Raw genomic sequence first — 17175 nt, 5'->3', positions numbered from 1 at the left:
ATCTTGTCATCATAGCTAACCTTTCTGGTGGACAAAACTTTATCATTTAGCATGAGATGTTTTTCTTCTTCTTGGGCTTGTTCTCCTAAGAAGCACTGCACGAGGGGCTTCGTATGCAGTATTTCCTCTAAGCCCTTCAGTCAGCAGAGTGTTCTCATCCCATTATACAGATGAGGAAAACAAGACCCAGAGTGCTTAAGTGGTTTCCTGAAAGCTACACAAGAAGTGAGAAGGGGGCCAGGATTCACAGCCGCTCCAGCCTGCCTCCAGCTCCTGGGCTCTGTCCATTGGCCCTCCCTGCCTGTTCTCGAGGGCGCTTGTTTCTTCCTGCGTGCCCAGGCTGCAGGCTGGCATCCACAGGCTGAATCTGGTCCCCAGATGGGTTTTGTTTGACCCACCCTGTGCTTGAAAAAAATTTTTTTAATTAGTTTCCAACATTTAAAAAGTAAGAAATTTTACCAGAAAAGGCGCCAGATTTTCTGCTTCTCTAGCAAAAATAACAAAAGGACTCAGCAGTCCTGGGCCCACATTCCCACGTGGAAGGAATTGTCCAGAGCTGAGTGCGAGCTGCCGCCTTTAGAAGGAGCAAGTGTCCTTCGTTCCACAGAGTCCCCACCCAGCCTGCTGCCCAGCCTGCTTGTCCAGCTCCACCCTCCAGGCATTTGGATTTGAGGCCCAGGCTGTGGGAATTTGTTCAAGGAATCCATCATTGCTTTTCCTGTAACAAACTGCTCGGAGAAATGGAAAGACTTTCCAGGCGGTGAAGTCCTTGGTCAGTGGCTCTGAGAACACCGTACCTGTTTTCTCTCACACCCCTGGGTCTTTGCTCAGGCTTTTCCTTCTGCCTGGCAAAATTATAGTAATTTCTTCCTTCACTTGGGAAAACTTACACGGATTCAAGACTCCAGGGAGCCTTGCTTCACTTTCTCCATCCTTGACTTTCTCGAGTGTTGATTAGGGTCCTTCATTCTGTCCCTGATGGGATCCTCACACCTGTACCCTGGAGTTTATCACACGATACTGTGCCCCCTTTATCTCTGTGCCCCTAGCACCGATGGCACTGCTTAGTATCTAACACTAGTAACTCAGTAAATATTTGAACGGATGGATGGATGGATGGATGAACTTATGAAATCATTTGTCATGCCATTTTGGATGTTGGGTGTGTCTGTCCAATAGTTTCCTCCCAAAGTAAAGACCCGTTGCAGGCTGAGCATAAGTTAATTTTTTCTTCCTCACTGTGGAAGAGGAAGTTTGGAGTATTACTGTTTCTTTCCACCCCAGAGCCACCCCTTGGCTTCAGTCCTGTTGCTTGAGTCACAGCTTGTTTTGTGTGTGAAGTGAAGGCCCTAGACTGAGGCAGTGTGTCCTCCGGGCTCTCTGCTGCGGCTTTGTGCTCTTGAGGCGGATAACCCCTTTACGTTGCTCCCTTCAGCCTCTAAGAGAATCCAAGACTCATCTACTGAATCAAACTGCCTCTGCTGAGAGTTTTACGCCGGGACCCTGTGACGTTCAGACCAGATTCCTCGCGGCCCTTGAGCGATGTGGACGGCATTCTCGGCTGTTATTAGGGCATCTGTTGTAGATTTTCTCTCCAGGGTGGTCTGCCCATCAACAGGGCTTGTGACTGAATATATGGAGTGTTGAGGCTGATGGTCTCCTTCCTTTACCTGGACAGAGCAGTCTTTCCTTATCATCCTTGCATTGGCATATTTGACTTGTGCCAAATATGTGATGTATTCTTATAGTTTTATAGTCCAGCAAAAAATTTTAAAAAGCAGACCAAAAAAGGGGCTTGGCCTGATATCTAGTAACATTTGATAAATGTCAGCTGTTATTGCAATACTATATTTTGTATTTTACTTTATGGCTTATGGCAGACTTTGACATCTATTTTCTTTATTTGGTCTATGACATGGCCTTGTGAGATAGATGTTACTATTTGCCATGTTTTACAGACGACCACAACAAGCCTCCTGAGATGAAATTCCTTGTCCACAGGCGTCAGGACTGGGTCTTCATGAAGGCCCGTTTAGCGCTTGATCCTGTCTTGGTTTTCTCCTTCTGTGCCGTGTCCCTCTCTCGTTTGCTTTGGTGGATTCTGAGCTCCATGAGTGAGAACCGACTCTCTCAATGCCCGGCTGCTGCAGCCCCAGAGCCAAACAGTGCTTGGCATTGAGAACCTACTCAATGAGTGTTAGTAAATGAATTCATATTTCCTGGTCAGAGCCAGAATCGCGGCTATAGTAGTCAAGCCCACGGGACCAGCATCCTTGCTGCTAGCCTTGCTGACTGCTGTGCGGGGATGTCAGCTGCATCCAGGTGTTTTTAACCAGAGAGGCAAGAGAAAGATTGCTAAGTTTGACTGGCTTTATGCCTTCATGATGCGATTTGATGTAAAACAAAAATTGAACAAGATCCTTTTCTCACTGTGGCTAAAGTGGAGGTCACACCTATCGGAGGAAAATATTGTCTTTATAAAAGACACTAAAAAAGACGATGCATTTAATGTATGTCATGATACAGGAGCTCCTTAGCACGGTCGACCTTGTTGAGGTGAACTGTCACTTTCGAACTCCGGAGGCTCAGGGTAGATAGATGTTGATTGGGGCAAGGGAGGCAGGCCAGAGTCAGAAAAGATGCAAGACAGGGGATTCTTCTGGAAGGGTAAGTAAAGCTCATTTCTCTGAGCGTATGGGTTGGTTTTACCCTTGTTTTGGTTCCATTATCTTTGAAATGAGAATAACTGTGCTGCTATTGTCGGGCCATATTCATTTAGTCAGTGAAACCAACTTTTGTCTAGTGACTGATCTGTAGAAGGCATTGTGCCTGGTGATGGGGAGGAGGGTGGAAGCCAGGAGCATCCTTTATCTTGGGGAGCTCCCAAGTCTAGGAGCAAGAGGCTGTGACAGAATTTTCAAACATACAGGCTAGTCGAAAGAATTTTCCAGTGAACACTCAGAGCGTCACTAGATTCCACCATTGCCATTTTATTGTACTTGCTTTATCCCGGATCACATGTATGTCCAGCCATCTGTCCCTCTATCCATCCATCACCCCACCTGAAGTTTTGTGAGTAAGCTGAGACATCATTACACTTGTGAAAGCAGTTTGAAACATAAGAGATTTTACCTTTCTGAGATACTTCCTAAATTCTACTTGAGATATTGACCCTGTTTGACTGCTGTCTCCCAACATCATCAACACCTGCCTGAGAGTTTATTAAAGATCTACCGTGTACTTTTAAGTCGGCTCGCTGCTTATTTCTATGGAAATCCTGTGAGGTAGATGTTATCACTTCCTTTGCAGATAAAGGACCTGAGGATGAGGGAGTTAAGTAGATTACCCTTACTGATTCTGTGACTTCTGCCAATGCTGGAATGCAAACTTGGATTTTCTAACTCTAGGAAATGAGTTAGAAAGGAGTTATAAAGGTTAGCTAGTCATACTGCAGCCTTCATCAGCAGGGGCCCCGTCTGCTCTGTGGATGAGATGCCTCGGGAGACAGAGCTGTCCTCCTAATGTAAGTTTCAAGGCCCAGATAACACCTTTGTCTGACTTGAATTTTTCAGATAAATATGAACTCTAGAATAAAGAAGTTATCAGAGTTATCCTAAGTTAGGCTCACCATTAAAGGATCATGCTTGAGACTGGGTGAGACCTGAGATCCCCTCCACTATGCAGTTCCGGCCCATTCCTCTTTTCTCTGTGCTCCAGCACATTAGAGTTGCCTCTTACAGAGCTGGGCTGCTCCTTCCCTATGCATTCACCTTCAATGTTTGTAGTTTGAAAGAATGAATAAATGACTCAGCTAGTTCCCTGCCTCTTCTGCACCCAGGGGTCCTGGAAGTACGTCTGCAGCCAGGACCTCACTTAAGACTTGTCTCTATGCACTGGGCTGTGGCCACTTTGCTGGTTGACAGGTAAAGTGATTCAGGGCCCCCCATAAAAGCCAATGTTTCTCTGAATCCTTCCTGTATGGAGAGGCTATGGCCTAGGTAAAACTCGTGAGAGACTTCGGTAATAAAAGAAAGTCTGATCTCAACCCTGCAGCCCCATCAAACCCAAACCCATACCCTCTCAAAGAGCTGCTTTAGTCTGGCTTCCAGGCTTTGCAGTCTCAACGGTCAGTGTCTTCTGGCTCAACAATGCAAGACTAGAGGAGCTGGCCCAGTGGTGTAGCAGTTAAGTTCACATGCTCTGCTTCAGCAGCCCAAGGTTTGCGGGTTCGGATCCTGGGTGTCGACCTAGCACCACTTGTCAAGCCACACTGTGGCGGCATCCCACACGAAATAGAGGAAGAGAGGCACAGATGTTAGCTCAGCAGCAATCTTCCTCAAGCAAAAAAAGAGGAAGATTGGCCACAGGTGTTAGCTCAGGGCCAGTCTTCCTCAACACACACACACAAATGCAAGACTAAGGGGCTCTCAGAGGAAATTAGAGAGCCGCTTGCCTTCTACTGGCTCTGCCCTCCTGGCCTCTGTCTCTCCTTTGGGTTTTGCTGAAGGGTCTGAACTGTGATACAGACAGACATTTTCTCCCAGTAATGCTACATGTGTGGCGTGTTGGAGCTTGCCCAAGGAAAGCAAAGCAAGCCATTAAGAAATAAGATCTTTTTACCAATTAATTATTCATAATATTATTAATAATAAGGATTTCATCTTCCCTAATATTATTTTTATTATTATTACTTCACGACTGATTAGTGCAAGTTATTGGCCGTGGACTAGCACTAGTCCCTGGCCGGTGTCTCAGAACAGCTGGCCTCCATGGCCCCTGAAGCTGTCCTTCAGTGCTGGCACTCTGCACACCTAAGACAAGAGCACTGGGACCGGAGTGAAGCCTGCCGCAGTTGTCCTGGTGTGGAGGCGTGTGGTCTGGCTCTGGCGGCCAGTCAGAGACCCGCCCAGGGACCTGAGCGAGTGAGTCACTGTGCAAGTGTTTGCTGAGCACCTCGCATGGCTGGGAAGCAGCTGCCGGCCAGTGGTGAAGGAGCGTTGGGTTTGTAGTTCAAGCGGCCCAGGGTTTCACCCCAGCTTTTCACTTACTGTCTGCATGATCTTGGGCAATTTGCTTCACTTGTGGGCACTTCTTGCCTATAAAATGGTGTTGAAGGCAATATTAAGTCTCAGAAGGTATTTGGTACGTTGTAGAGTGCTGGTGGAGTGATGTATTTTCAGTTGATGATTACGACGGAAGTTGATTTTGGGGAAGAAAATTAGTGAGGTCTATTTTTCATATGCTTATCTCTAGATGCAGGTGAAAAAGCCAAGAGAGCATGGACGAGTTCTCACTGTTTGGGGACGGGCGCTTTGCTTTTTGTCTGTGCTCAGTCTCTGTGGCGGCTTGGGAGCGGGCATTGTTCCCGTTGGGGCAGGTGGGGCAGGTGGAGAGAGTGAGCGGTGGGGCTGGCCCTCCAACCCAAGTCTCAGTCGCGCCTGTGGTCCTTCCGCAGCAGCTCCCAGGCCCAGCGGTGGGGAGTGGGGGACCCAGTCCGTCCTGAGCCATCCCAGGCACCTGCTTCCAGAGCAGCTTCACTTGCACTGTTAGTAGTAGCTTCTAGAGCATTGTCCTCATGAGTGCGCATTCTCAGGACGCTGGCTGAAAGAACGGTGCAGGTTTCGAAGTGTCTAAAGATAGGGTGGTGCTAGTCAGTTTCTGCCAGAGTTGATCAAGGACATTCATTCATTCAGCAAATATTTATTGAAAATTTATTTTATACCAGGTACTTTTTATTAAATTCTGGGAGTAAAGCAGTAAACAAAACAGAGTCCCAGTCCTCAGGCTGCTCCCGTCCAAGAAGAGGGGTAGGAATGAAGTCACAGTGCCCCATAAGAGGAATGGAAGTAGGTCCCTCTGGAAACACTCCTGGATGGGGGAGGGGAGTCGGGAAGAGGAGACAGAGGCCGGGGGCCAGTGGATGGGTTGGCATAGGGGAGCACCCGGGTGGATGCTTGCCAAAGGCAGGCCTGGTAGGTGGAACGGCTTGGGTAAAGGTCTGGCAGTCTGAGGAAACGGGACCTCTGTGTGCTGCAGGTAAAGTGTGCTGAGAGCTTAGAATATGAGAAAAATGTTCAGTGAGTCAGTCAGAAAGCACCTTTTGAGTCCCTTGTGTGTATTCAGTAGTATTTATTATGAGAATTTCCTTTCTGGACACCGTGGGATGGAGCCAGTGTACCCTAGCCATAACCAGAGAAGAGCTGGAAGCTATTAGCTGTGCTTTTTCTGACTGCCATCTCAGGGGCCTGGACCTGAGAACTCAGTGAAGATGAGCTCCAAGTGCTTATGTGGCTACGATGTCCTCCTGGGCAGAAGGAGACGCTTTCCTCCTTCAGTCATCTCAGGGCCAGACGAGACAGTGCCCCAGAGATTAAAGTATGAATTAACCCCTCCTGTCTGGGAGGGTGGGACTGAGCACCAGGCAGGGCCCTTTCCACCCCTGTTTTGGTGGGCCTGTGACTCAGAGGCGGTGACATCAGCCATGACTTCATTCCCTGGAGGAGAGACCACGCGCAGACCACGAGCAGGGCCCTGCCTCCTGCCCTGCCTTCTGCGCATCTTGTCTCCTCAGGGACATCGTCGGGGTGCTGCTGCTGCTGTCCACTCATCTTTTTCATTTTTCTATTTTTCTTCTGTCTTTCTCTCTTACTTCCTTTTCTGGTCTTTCTCATTTTATTCCATTCTCCGTTTAACCTATTCTTTCTCTTCACCCCACCTTCCCTTTCTCTCTTTGCCCATCTTTCACGTCTGTCTTTATTTTCCTCTCCTTGCTTTTCTACTTAATCTTTCCTGTTTCATTTTCTTTCTTGCTCGTCTCTTCTTTTGCCTCCCTTTTCCTTTCTTCCTTCCTGTTCCTATGCTCTTTCTCTTCTCTCTGTGTCCGAAATTTGCATAGGAACTAACTGGTCCTCCTGCCTGCTGTCTCTTCTGCCCTCGAGACTTCCCACCCTGGTGTTGCTGCATGCACAGATCACCTCTGCCCAGCGGCTGATGGTGGCACCTTCTCTTCTGACTGACACAAATCCAGGTGCTCTTCTTCCTGCACTTCCACACGTGTCCCTCAGACTGACCTTCTCAGGGTCCTTCTCCATGGCCAGGGAACGGCTGATGCTGCTTTCTGCACCGTTGCTCAGGCAGTTGACTTGGACTGCCCTCCATCCCATTTCCCTTAGTCTCCATCTTCCCTCCACACTGAGGTCAGACACTGTGTCCTAAGTAACACCTTTCCTCTGCCACCTGCCCACAGCCGAGTCTTTCCTTCATGACCATGCAGCATTCTTAGTTTATAAATCGGGTATTTTCAACCTTGAATTATTCTGGACTACTTATACATTCCTGCTGGATGTTTCACATGCAGACTCTTTGCTCCACCTAGCCAAGAAGCAACCTGAGGATTGGGACCGGTATATCCCTGCCTTTCATGGTGTACCTTCATACCCAGCACACGCCTGGCCACAGATCAGGACAGACAGACACATGGTTGCATGGTCAATAAGCATTGCATTTGAGAAGCAGTTATGTCATGTTAACTCTGGGGATACAGATGAATAAATTATAGTCCCTCCCTGAAAGGAGCTAAGAGTCTAGTAGAGGAGACGGATGGGCCCCCATATAATTTGAGAAGAGTAAGGATTGTGGAGGAAACTAACATTTACTGGGGATGTGCCAGGATGGGCACAGTAATGTGTACAACCTTATTAAATTGAATCCTGCTAACAATAGTGTGAGTTAAACATTGCTGTAAATCAACGAAGTGAGACCCATAGACGTTAGGTACCACATAGGAGAACCCAGGCTTGAATTAAGGTGTGTCGATCTCCAAAGCCCCTTCACCTTCCTGAAGATGGAAACGTGTGGACCTGACATTCCAACTAGAAGAACAGTTATTTAAGAAGCGCTTCCTCTGTGCTCGATGCTGTTCTAAATGCCTCGCATACATTTGCTCCTTTCCTCCCTTACAGCTGTACGGTGTGGTTGGTGGATTTGTTCTCTGTAATTATTACAGGACAAGGAAGTGGAAGTGAAGAGTAGTTAGGTGGCTTTCCCAAGGTCATGCGGCTGTGGAGTGTGAGGGCCAGGGTGCGCCCCCTCAGCCTGGCTCTGGAGAGGAGGCAGCAGGCGTGCAAAGGCCACTCGGTGTAGAGCAGCATACTGCATTGCCACAGCTGTCATGGGTCAGTCCCTGTGGAGAATCCGGGACAGTAGGGTTGCTGTCAGGTGAACATGTTGAGAGGTGAGGCTAGAGAGCAAGCTGGAGCCAGGTCACAATAACCTTACAGTGGTCAGTGCCCTCCACGAGGACCCTTCACCAAAGATGCACGATAGGTTCTGAGGAGGAGTGTTTTCTGTGATGTTGGACTGTGGTACACCCATCATAAGGAAGGGTTTATAAAGTTCTGATCATCTTCTACTAGTGGAGCAGTGAGGGAATTTCTCAGTCGTGGACTTTGTGCCCTACAAGAAATGACAGTGGAACTCTGCATAGTGGTATAAATGAACAAGGAAGGATATATATCCACCCAAGTAAGCACCCCCCAAAATGCCAGGTGGAACAGTAAAGTACAGCCGTCCTTTCTGGGTTGGGGATGAGTAAATTTTGGGTTGAAGGACATTTAGGGAAGAAAGAGGAGGGGGCATCCATGTGAGCCAGCCTGGAGCCGACGCTAGATTGTCCTCAGATGTTCCAGAGCACTCATCATTTGATGGAGCTCTCTTCCCGCCACAGCCCCCTCTCCAGTGGGGCCTGGCAGCCGTTCAGCATGGTGCTGCACTGACGCAGGAGTCCAAGCCAGGAAGTGAATGAATCCATTTTCCAATTAAAATGAAACTTCTCCAAAGGACCTGCTCACCCTGAGAAGACCATTTCTCTTCCTGGCAGTCTGGCTTGGCTAGAATATGTCTCTGCTCTTAAGAGCATTACTTGAATGAGAAGAGAGAAACTGGGGCAGTTCTGATTCACGACCTCATTCATTTGTCCCTACGCCTTCCTTATTTCCATTTTCACAAACTCCTATTTAGCTTGCACACCTCTTCTCATTCATCTCTTTATTCATTCACCAGCTAACATTATTCATCATCTCTGTATCCATACAGTGCTAGGTCCTAGGAGTAGACAGACTGAAAGAACACAGTCCTTGCCTCCTGGGAGCTTCCAGTCCAGTGAGGGGGACGGACACGCGAACAGGGAAGGGAAGAGCTGTGATAGGATATTCAGCGAGGACTGTGGGCCCACCGTGTGGGAGCACCTAACCCCGCTAATGGAGTGGGTACCGCTAGAGTTGAGTCCTGTATGATGAGTACGTGCTGATCAGGGTGAAAGAAGGAAGGTATTTCAGATAGGGTGCACTGTGAGTAAAGACAGAACGGTGAGCAAAAGCGCAGTTTATGTGGCTGATCCTAGGGTAGTATCTCAGAGTGACCAGAGATAGGGCTAGAGAGTAAGACATGGAGCAGGAATGCCTTGTTGATGAATTTGATCTTTCACTCCAAAGTGGTAGAAATTTGAAGGGTGCAAAGTATACTAGATTGAAAGCTCCTTGTGTGTGTTTGTGGGGGCTGTGTCTGCTGTTTGCTCTTGTTTCTCTGGCACTGAGCACAGTGCCTATACCTGCCAAGGAAATACTTATTGAATGTGAAAATGTACGTTTTACATAGGCTGTTGTATTCTAATTGGCTATGTAGAGGGTGCGAGTTGAAGGGGGTAAGATTTGAAAGTTAGGGGCTGTATCAGTTAGCTTTGCTGTGTAACAAACCACCTTTAATGGAGTAAAAACTGAACCATTTATTTACCTCATAACTTTGCAGGTTGGTAATTTGTGATGGGCTAAAGCAAATGGTTTTTCTGGTTTCTGCTGAATTCATTCAAGAGTCTATGGAAGGTCGGCTGGGTAGGGTTTGCTGATTTTGGCTTTGCTCAGCCCTCTCGTGTGTCTGGAGCCTTGGCTGGGATGGTTTGTTTCTGCTCCACATGGCCTCTCATCCTCTAGCAGGCCAGCCTGAGCTGCCTCACCTGGCAGCACTGTATTCCAAGAAGACAAAAGCCAGGGCTTTTGAGGCCTTGATTCAGAAGTGGCACAGTAGCACTTCTGCTCCATTCCATTGGTCAAAGCAAGTCATAAAGCCAGGTCCAGTTTAAATGGAGAGATAGGTTCACCTCTTAATGGGAAGAGCTAGGGAGTCATATTGCAAAGGACATGGATACAGGGAGGGAAAGAATTGTGGCCACATCTGTACTTTACCACAGGTGTGTTAGCAATAATCCAGGTGATAGAACCGATGGACTGAGAATGAGACAGTGAAGATGGGTGTGACGGTTAATTTTATGTGTCAGCTGGACTGGACCACGAGGTGACTAGACGTCTGGGCAAGCATTATTCTGAGTGTGTCTGTGAGGGTGTCTCTGGATGACATTAACATTTGAATCCATAAACTGAGTAAAGCAGACTGCCCTCATCTAAACAATTGAAGACCTGAATAGAACAAAAAGGCTGGTAAGAGGGAACTCCCTCTGCCTGACTGCTTTGAGCTGGGACATCAGTCTTTGCCTGCTTCAGACTCGGACTGAAACATGGGCTCTTCTTGGGTCTCAAGCCTGTTGGCCTTTGGACTAGAACTTACACCGTCAGCTCTGCTAGTTCTCAGGCCTTCAGACTCAGACTGGAGCTTCTGGACGTCTAGCTTGCCAACTGCGGAACTTGGGACTTCTTCAGCCTCCATAAGTGTGTGAGCCAACCCTTGTGGTAAATCTCTTCATCTACATCGTGTGTGTGTGTGTGTGTGTGTGTGTGTGTGTGTGTATTTGCAGATATATGCAAATCTTCTATTGGTTCTCTTTCTTTGGAGAACCCTGACTAATAGAGAGTGGAGCAGTGGGAACCTCTTCATGAATTAATTTGCAGTTTAATTAGAAGGGTGATTGGATGTAAGGAATGAGAGAGGGAGAGAAGTAGAAGATGACTCCTTAGGTAACTGGATCGACTGACGTAGAAAATCAAGGAGGGGGAACATCTGGGGAAAATGACAGTTCTGTTTTGGGCATGTGGAGTTAGAGGTGCAGCGGGTCGTCCAGGGGACACGTCTCGGAGGAGAATTTGGAGTTGAGATCGGGCGATATTTAACTTGTGGTTGTTTGGAACCGCGGGAGGAATTGAGATTGCCCAGGCAGCATGTGAGCAGTGAGTTGAGTGAGGCAGCAATTCTGGGAGCTTCCACATTTAACAGGTGACCAAGGAAAAGGAGCTCAAGAAGGTCAAGACAGAACAGCAGTGAGAAGGCATGATGGGATCCAGGAGAGGGCGGCGTTCTGGATGACTTCCTCTCGTCCCCACTGTCTGCTTTTTTTCGCATCTGCCCACAGACCTTCTAACCCATTCCAAAGCCTGCTCTTCGTGTGAGGACCCCTCCCTTCCTTCTTCCCTGCCCCCCGCCCATGGGCAGTGCCACCACGGGAAGTGTGCTGTCTAGTCAGCACGGCTTCTCTGCCTTCCTCCCAGCGCCTGTGCATTCTGGCTCCCGTTTGGGAGGCAGACGCCACAACTGGCAGCACTGGTCGTTGCAGGTCTGATCCAAGTCTGTCTTCCCACGCAACCTCGAGCAGTCCTGGTCCCTTTCTGGGTTTTAGTTTGTTAACCTGCAAGCTGAGGTTTATAGTTTCTTGCTTTCTCTGCCTTAAAGAATTCCGCAGATCAGATGAGATCATGCTTGTCAAAGTGCTTTGAAAAGTACGCAGCTCTGTGGCAGTGGTTAGAGTGGACCTTCTTGGCCTACCAGGCGCTCTGCATTGTTTCGTTTAGTTCTCACAGCGTCCTTTGAGGGGATGCTAGACTTATGCCAGTTGAGGAAACTGGGGCTTAGAGAAATTGATTTGCCTAAAGCTGCACAGCTGGCAGGTGCTGAGGGCAGCGGTCATACTCGGGTCCGCCTGACTCCGGAGTTCTGAGCCCACACACCAGAGCCCTGATTTCCTGATGCGTGGGGCTGTCACCTTCCTGGGCAAAGTCAGCTTTGCTGACTAGGATCCGTTTTCACGGAAATGAGAACATTTTTATGTCTGGGAAATCAGCTCTAGTGTGGATTATAAACGTACCTTTCTGTACAATAGTAGAACTTCAGGGGGGGTGGGGGGAATGCATGTATTTATCCAGTTCTGGAAAATTAAATAATTTAAATTATACAATGGAATTATCTCACTTTACAAAAAAATTCTATGAAGGAACCGTTAAACCCTCCTCTAGTGGGGTCATCGATCCTGTCGTTTCAGATTTTTGTTTCTGGGGGCCACCCTCAGCAGGAGCATAGATATCTATTCTGCTTGACCTGCAGGCTTCAGCTCAAATGTCTCCCCGTGAAGCCTCTTCTGGCCGCCCAGCCCCGAGCCCTTCCGGCTCTGTGCCCTGTCTGTGTTCCTCACTGCAGGCAGATATACGGCCACACACAAAATCCTGTGATAGCGTTATGGGGCTGACTCATCCAGCCTTGTATCAGGCTCATTACGTTATTGTCATACATCATCTTATTAATTACCTTTTCCTTTGCACACATCTTTCTCCAGCTTCACTGTAATTTTCTTTTAAAAGGATCTGACTTTAAATTTCTTTATACCTCCTGAAACTTTTTGCTTTTTTTTGGCCACGAGTTAGCTGGCGTTTGCCCTCCGGGAGGTTGTCATCTCGAGGTGAGTTTAGGCACGTGAATGTATAATTAGGGGACAGTAGGGCAGGGAGGGCTCCACTGAAAAGGCGACATTGGAGCTGGATGGATTCGAATGAAAGCTAGAAGTTTGATCATAGGAGAAGATGAGAAAGTCAGTCCAAGTAGAGGCGTGAGCCTCCACAGAGGCAGGAGATAGAAAAGAGGTCACGCGTTTGGGGAAGTGGAAGAGATGAGAGGGGAGCCAGGTGGCGAGGGCAGGGGTGAGTCCAGAGTCGTCACCACAGTAACAGCCAAGTTGGGGGCAGGTTTAAGTGTCCTGAGAGCCATGCCGGGAGTTGGATGTGATTCCAGGCCATGAGGACTGCGGGGCCGTTGTAAATGAAGGAAGGCAGTGGGAAGTTTGAGGTTTTTACAAGGACACCTGTCGTAGCACAAAGCTCTCGGCGTATCTGTCTGACTTGCAGCATCTCCAGTGTTTGGTCTTTTTCTCTGTGGATGGGAGTTGGAAACACAGTTGTTCCATTCCTTCGGGGAAGTTTCTGGTTAGGGATTATGGCCCACTCCACGTTTTCAGCATCGTTTTTCTTTTAAGAATGATGTTGAGGACTAAGTTTCTTCCTGAAACGCTGTTCCCCTCTGGCCTGTCAGCCTGTGCCCTAACTGGGAGCCTTGAACGAGGAGTGAGGGTAGGGGTTGCTTTTTTCTGGGCAGCTGTGCTGGGAGACAGCCTTGCCAGTATGTGAGCGCTCAGGCGGGATCATTTGTTGGGTGTGGGATTAGGGAGCTCTGTTCCCTCCCTTTTATTCAGTGCTCACAGCAGCTAGCCCGGTAGAATCCCTTTGCAATTAATAACAAAATTCTTGGCTGATCCCTTTTTGACGGGTCATCCATACTTTCTCCCGCTCCTCCAAACCCTCGTGTCTTCCAACGTGCGTTGCACTATCAGCTTCATTTTCCCCACAAGTTCCCTCAGCATCTGGAAGCCCGCAGAGCTCTCGTTGCCCCCCTGCACAGACACTGCAGTGAGAGGGGAGGGAGAAGCCCATGTCCCTACCCGGGCTGGCTGTCGGCCGCTGGCGGGCCTTGAGCTTGGCGCACGGCTCTGCCTCCTGCCTCTGCTGAGATCTGCAGCTGTGTGCTCTGTGAGCAGCAGCCCCCTCCCAGGAAACGCTGCTGTTTGATGAAGTAATAGATGTTTTAGAAAGATGATGCTCAGTGACATGAGCCAGACACAGAAGCACAAATCCTGTGTGATCCACTCACAGGAGGTCCCTAGTGGAGTCACAGCCACAGAGACAGAAAGTAGATGGGGGGCCAGGCGCTGGGGGAGGGATGGGGAGTCAGTGTTTCACGGGGACAGAGCTTCAGTTTGGGAAGATGGAAAGTTCTGGATGGATGGTGAGGATGGCTGCACAACAGTGTGAATCTACTTAATGCCACGGAACTGTGTACTTAAAAAATGGTTAAGATGATTAAAAAAAAAGTGAAAGTTGTTCTTTTTGGTTCTTTCAAGTCTGGGAGATTGCTTAGCTCAAAGGGCTGTTACTGGAATACAGAAGCCTTTATTGCCAAGTCATATTCCCCAAATCACTGCTGCTTTCTTTTTTTCTTGAAAAGACTAGTTTTTGTAAGTTGCTTGGTAACTGGAGAGTAGACTTATCTCCTTCAGCACAGAGAGCGCCTAGCTTGAGCCGGACTCAGCTGCCACATGAGGACACAGAGCCATTGCGGACGTGTGCTGAGGACCTGCTCCGAGCTCTCTCTAACCCGCGTGCCATTTGTGCACAGAGGCTGTTATTAGGTACATAGAACAAAAGTGAGTTGCCCAGGATTGAAAGTGGAATCTCTGAAATTTTAAAGAATATGTAAAAAAAAAAAAAAGCATTTTGGAGGACTTTTCTGTGTGCGTGTGTGTGTGTTTTTTTCCTATAAAGAATAGCAATAGCTTCTATTATGATGCCTCCAAAGAGCTGACATCCACTCTGATGGGTCTGGGGGCCTCGAGGTGGGGACTGCGCCCAGGGGAAGCGGGGAGACTCGCTTCAGAGCTGGGAGCCCTGTGTGACCTTGGGCCAAGCCCTTTTAATCCTGACCTCTGTTTCTACATCCTTAGTACGTGTCTGTTGTATATAGCCTACACCGTTCTGACCCCCTGAGAATCGAACAAGATGAGGCTCATGGAGCAGTGTTGTCTGCTGTGGAGGAATGCAAGAGGACAGTCACGGCCCTGACGCAGCCCAATGCTTACAAGAGTAGGAGTAATTCAGTAAGATTGAGGCCCTTGGCTGGGACTGTACTGGCTGGGGAGGGACAGGGACAGAGAGATTTTCCCACAGAACTGAATTAAAAATCCATCCACGGAGGCTAATATGCCCTTGGCTAGTCTGGCATTTGAGGACAAAGCACTTCTGAGTCGTGTAGCCCAACAGAAGAACAGCATGAGACCCTCACAGTTGTCTGTCAGCATCTCAAGGGGTCAGGCTTCTGGAAACATTCCCTCCCATCCAGGCAAGCTCTTTCCCCTTTCCCTTTGCTGGCTAATCTCCAGATGTTGCTTCTGTAGAGAAAGCAGGGGATACTGCTGTCTTCTCCTCCAAGACCACGTGCATTCTTAAGGATACCTCATACTTCTAATAAGATGTTGTTTCTGGTTTCTCATCCTATAGAGAAGCTGCACTGGGGTCCCTGGCTTTGAGGAATGAAGCTGGCGTGGTCTCAAGAAGAAAGGACTCTTCCCGCCTGCCTTGCGCCTCCTACCCCCACTCTTCTCTCTCTGGCAAGAGGCCTCAAGTTCTCCCTGAGACATTCTGCTTGGGTTACCTTGTCTGCAGGGCCTGTCTGTGTGGTACAGGCTGAAAGCTCACGTTACGCAGGTCTTTAACGGGCATCTGCAGGATCTGACAGAAGCTGTTGTTTCCTGGGCTTGGGGAGATGGCTCAGCTTTGGTGTGCAGCAGGAGCTGTGCTGCTGTAGTCTGGCGGTGTGTTTCTGGAGACTCGCTGTGCATTCCTGGAGCCCTCACAAGGAGAGGCCTGTGCTCCTCCTCCCTGAGAGCTGATCACTGGACCACAGCGCCCATGGGACGGGGTCTGGGGACTAGCCAGAAGGCATACCAGGAGTTTGACTCATAGTTTCAAAGGCTACCCCTTTCTGATTGTGAGCTAGCGGTGTACAAGGATAATACTGGTTCTCAGCTTTGTTAGGCATGTTTAATCAGCTTTAAGTTTTGTTTTGGTTAACATTAAGATGGATGGGCGTTCAAAGAGAAATTTAGCCCTGTCTAGATGTAAGCTCTCACCCAAAAAAACAACAACAACAGAAAATGGGCTTCACACTGCCTTTTATGTCTGAACCCTTCTGATACTGCCGTTGTTTTAGGGGACCCTGTAGCTGGGTTAATACTCAGGTTCACTGCTGTGCATAGATGTCTGTGTTCATACAGGCAGGAAGGAAAGAGGAAGAACTCATAACATTTGAGGGCAAATGTAGGCAAAGGCCAGTTGTATGTCTGTAAAAGGGATGTGCTCAGACCCAGGACTTCTGTGTTGCTCTCAGGAGCCGACACACTGGGGCGCCCATGGTAAGCTCTGCCACGTTCCTCGCGTGGGAGGGTTCGCGGTGATCCTGAGCAGTTTGTCTGGCTGTCAGCAAACATTTCCTGAGTGCCTGTGTGTCACCCACTGGAATATGTCTTTCTTGGGACTTCTGCTTTGTTGTCCTTGGGTTCCAAAGATCCCTCGTGCTTATGATACATTCCTTTTGTTCTAGCCTCTTGGGGGCGAATTATGGAAACCAGGCCATGGAGAGTTGCCTGGATGGTAGGAAGCTCTTCTCGCTGCTGCTTCTGTCTGCTTTCTTTTTTTCTTGGTGTAGTTCTTCTCCAGGTACTTGGCGGAAAACGGCCACCTCACAGTTTCCAGTTTGTCTCACCTCCAGTTCCATTCACAAGCAGAAGCTACCTGGCTCCACTGGGTTCTGATTCTGAGTTCCTGGGAGAAGGAACTGAGTGGCTCAGTTAGGTCACATATCCATCCCTGTCCAGCTGAGTGTGTAAGGGGGCTGGAGTCCTGTGGTTTCTCCTCACAGCTGAGGGGACTCTTGTGTGGGGCAGGAGAGGGGACAGTCCTGGGATATCACAGTGCAAACTGACAAGGTCCTTGACCTCGTAGAGGTTACTGTCTGGCAGGAAAGAAAGACCTTACCCAAATAATTGCAGGCGGCATGGGTTGTCCGACAGCCGGACCTAACCTGAGTGGGGGATCCTGGAAGGCCTCCCCAGGGAAGGGCCGACAGGTTTAGCCAAAGGGGCCAGGGCGACGTGGACCCTGGGAGGAACAGGGTAGCAGGTGAGGAATGAAGGTTCCAGACTGAGGCGGCAGAGGAAGGGAAAAGCCCAACGGCAAGAAAACGTCTGACCGCACTGGCAGTGTGGAAGAAGCTAATGTTTAAAACATTTACAAGAAGAGCTTGATTCTCTTGGGCTTTGATGGGAAGCTCTCTGAGGGCAGGGGCCATCTTTCCTGT

At 48.8% G+C, this 17175-nt stretch overlaps 1 protein-coding gene across 26 annotated transcripts in view; it reads left to right on the top strand.

The window, feature by feature from the left end:
• FGGY (FGGY carbohydrate kinase domain containing) overlaps positions 1 to 17175 on the top strand; it is a 377677-nt gene that overhangs the window by 45456 nt on the left and 315046 nt on the right. The window lies entirely within an intron of this gene.

Source organism: Equus przewalskii, chromosome 2 (genome assembly GCF_037783145.1).
Source record: "Equus przewalskii isolate Varuska chromosome 2, EquPr2, whole genome shotgun sequence".
NCBI lineage: Eukaryota > Metazoa > Chordata > Mammalia > Perissodactyla > Equidae > Equus > Equus przewalskii.
The sequence above is the reverse complement of the archived record's forward strand: the minus strand, read 5'-3'. Positions and strand labels throughout refer to the sequence as shown.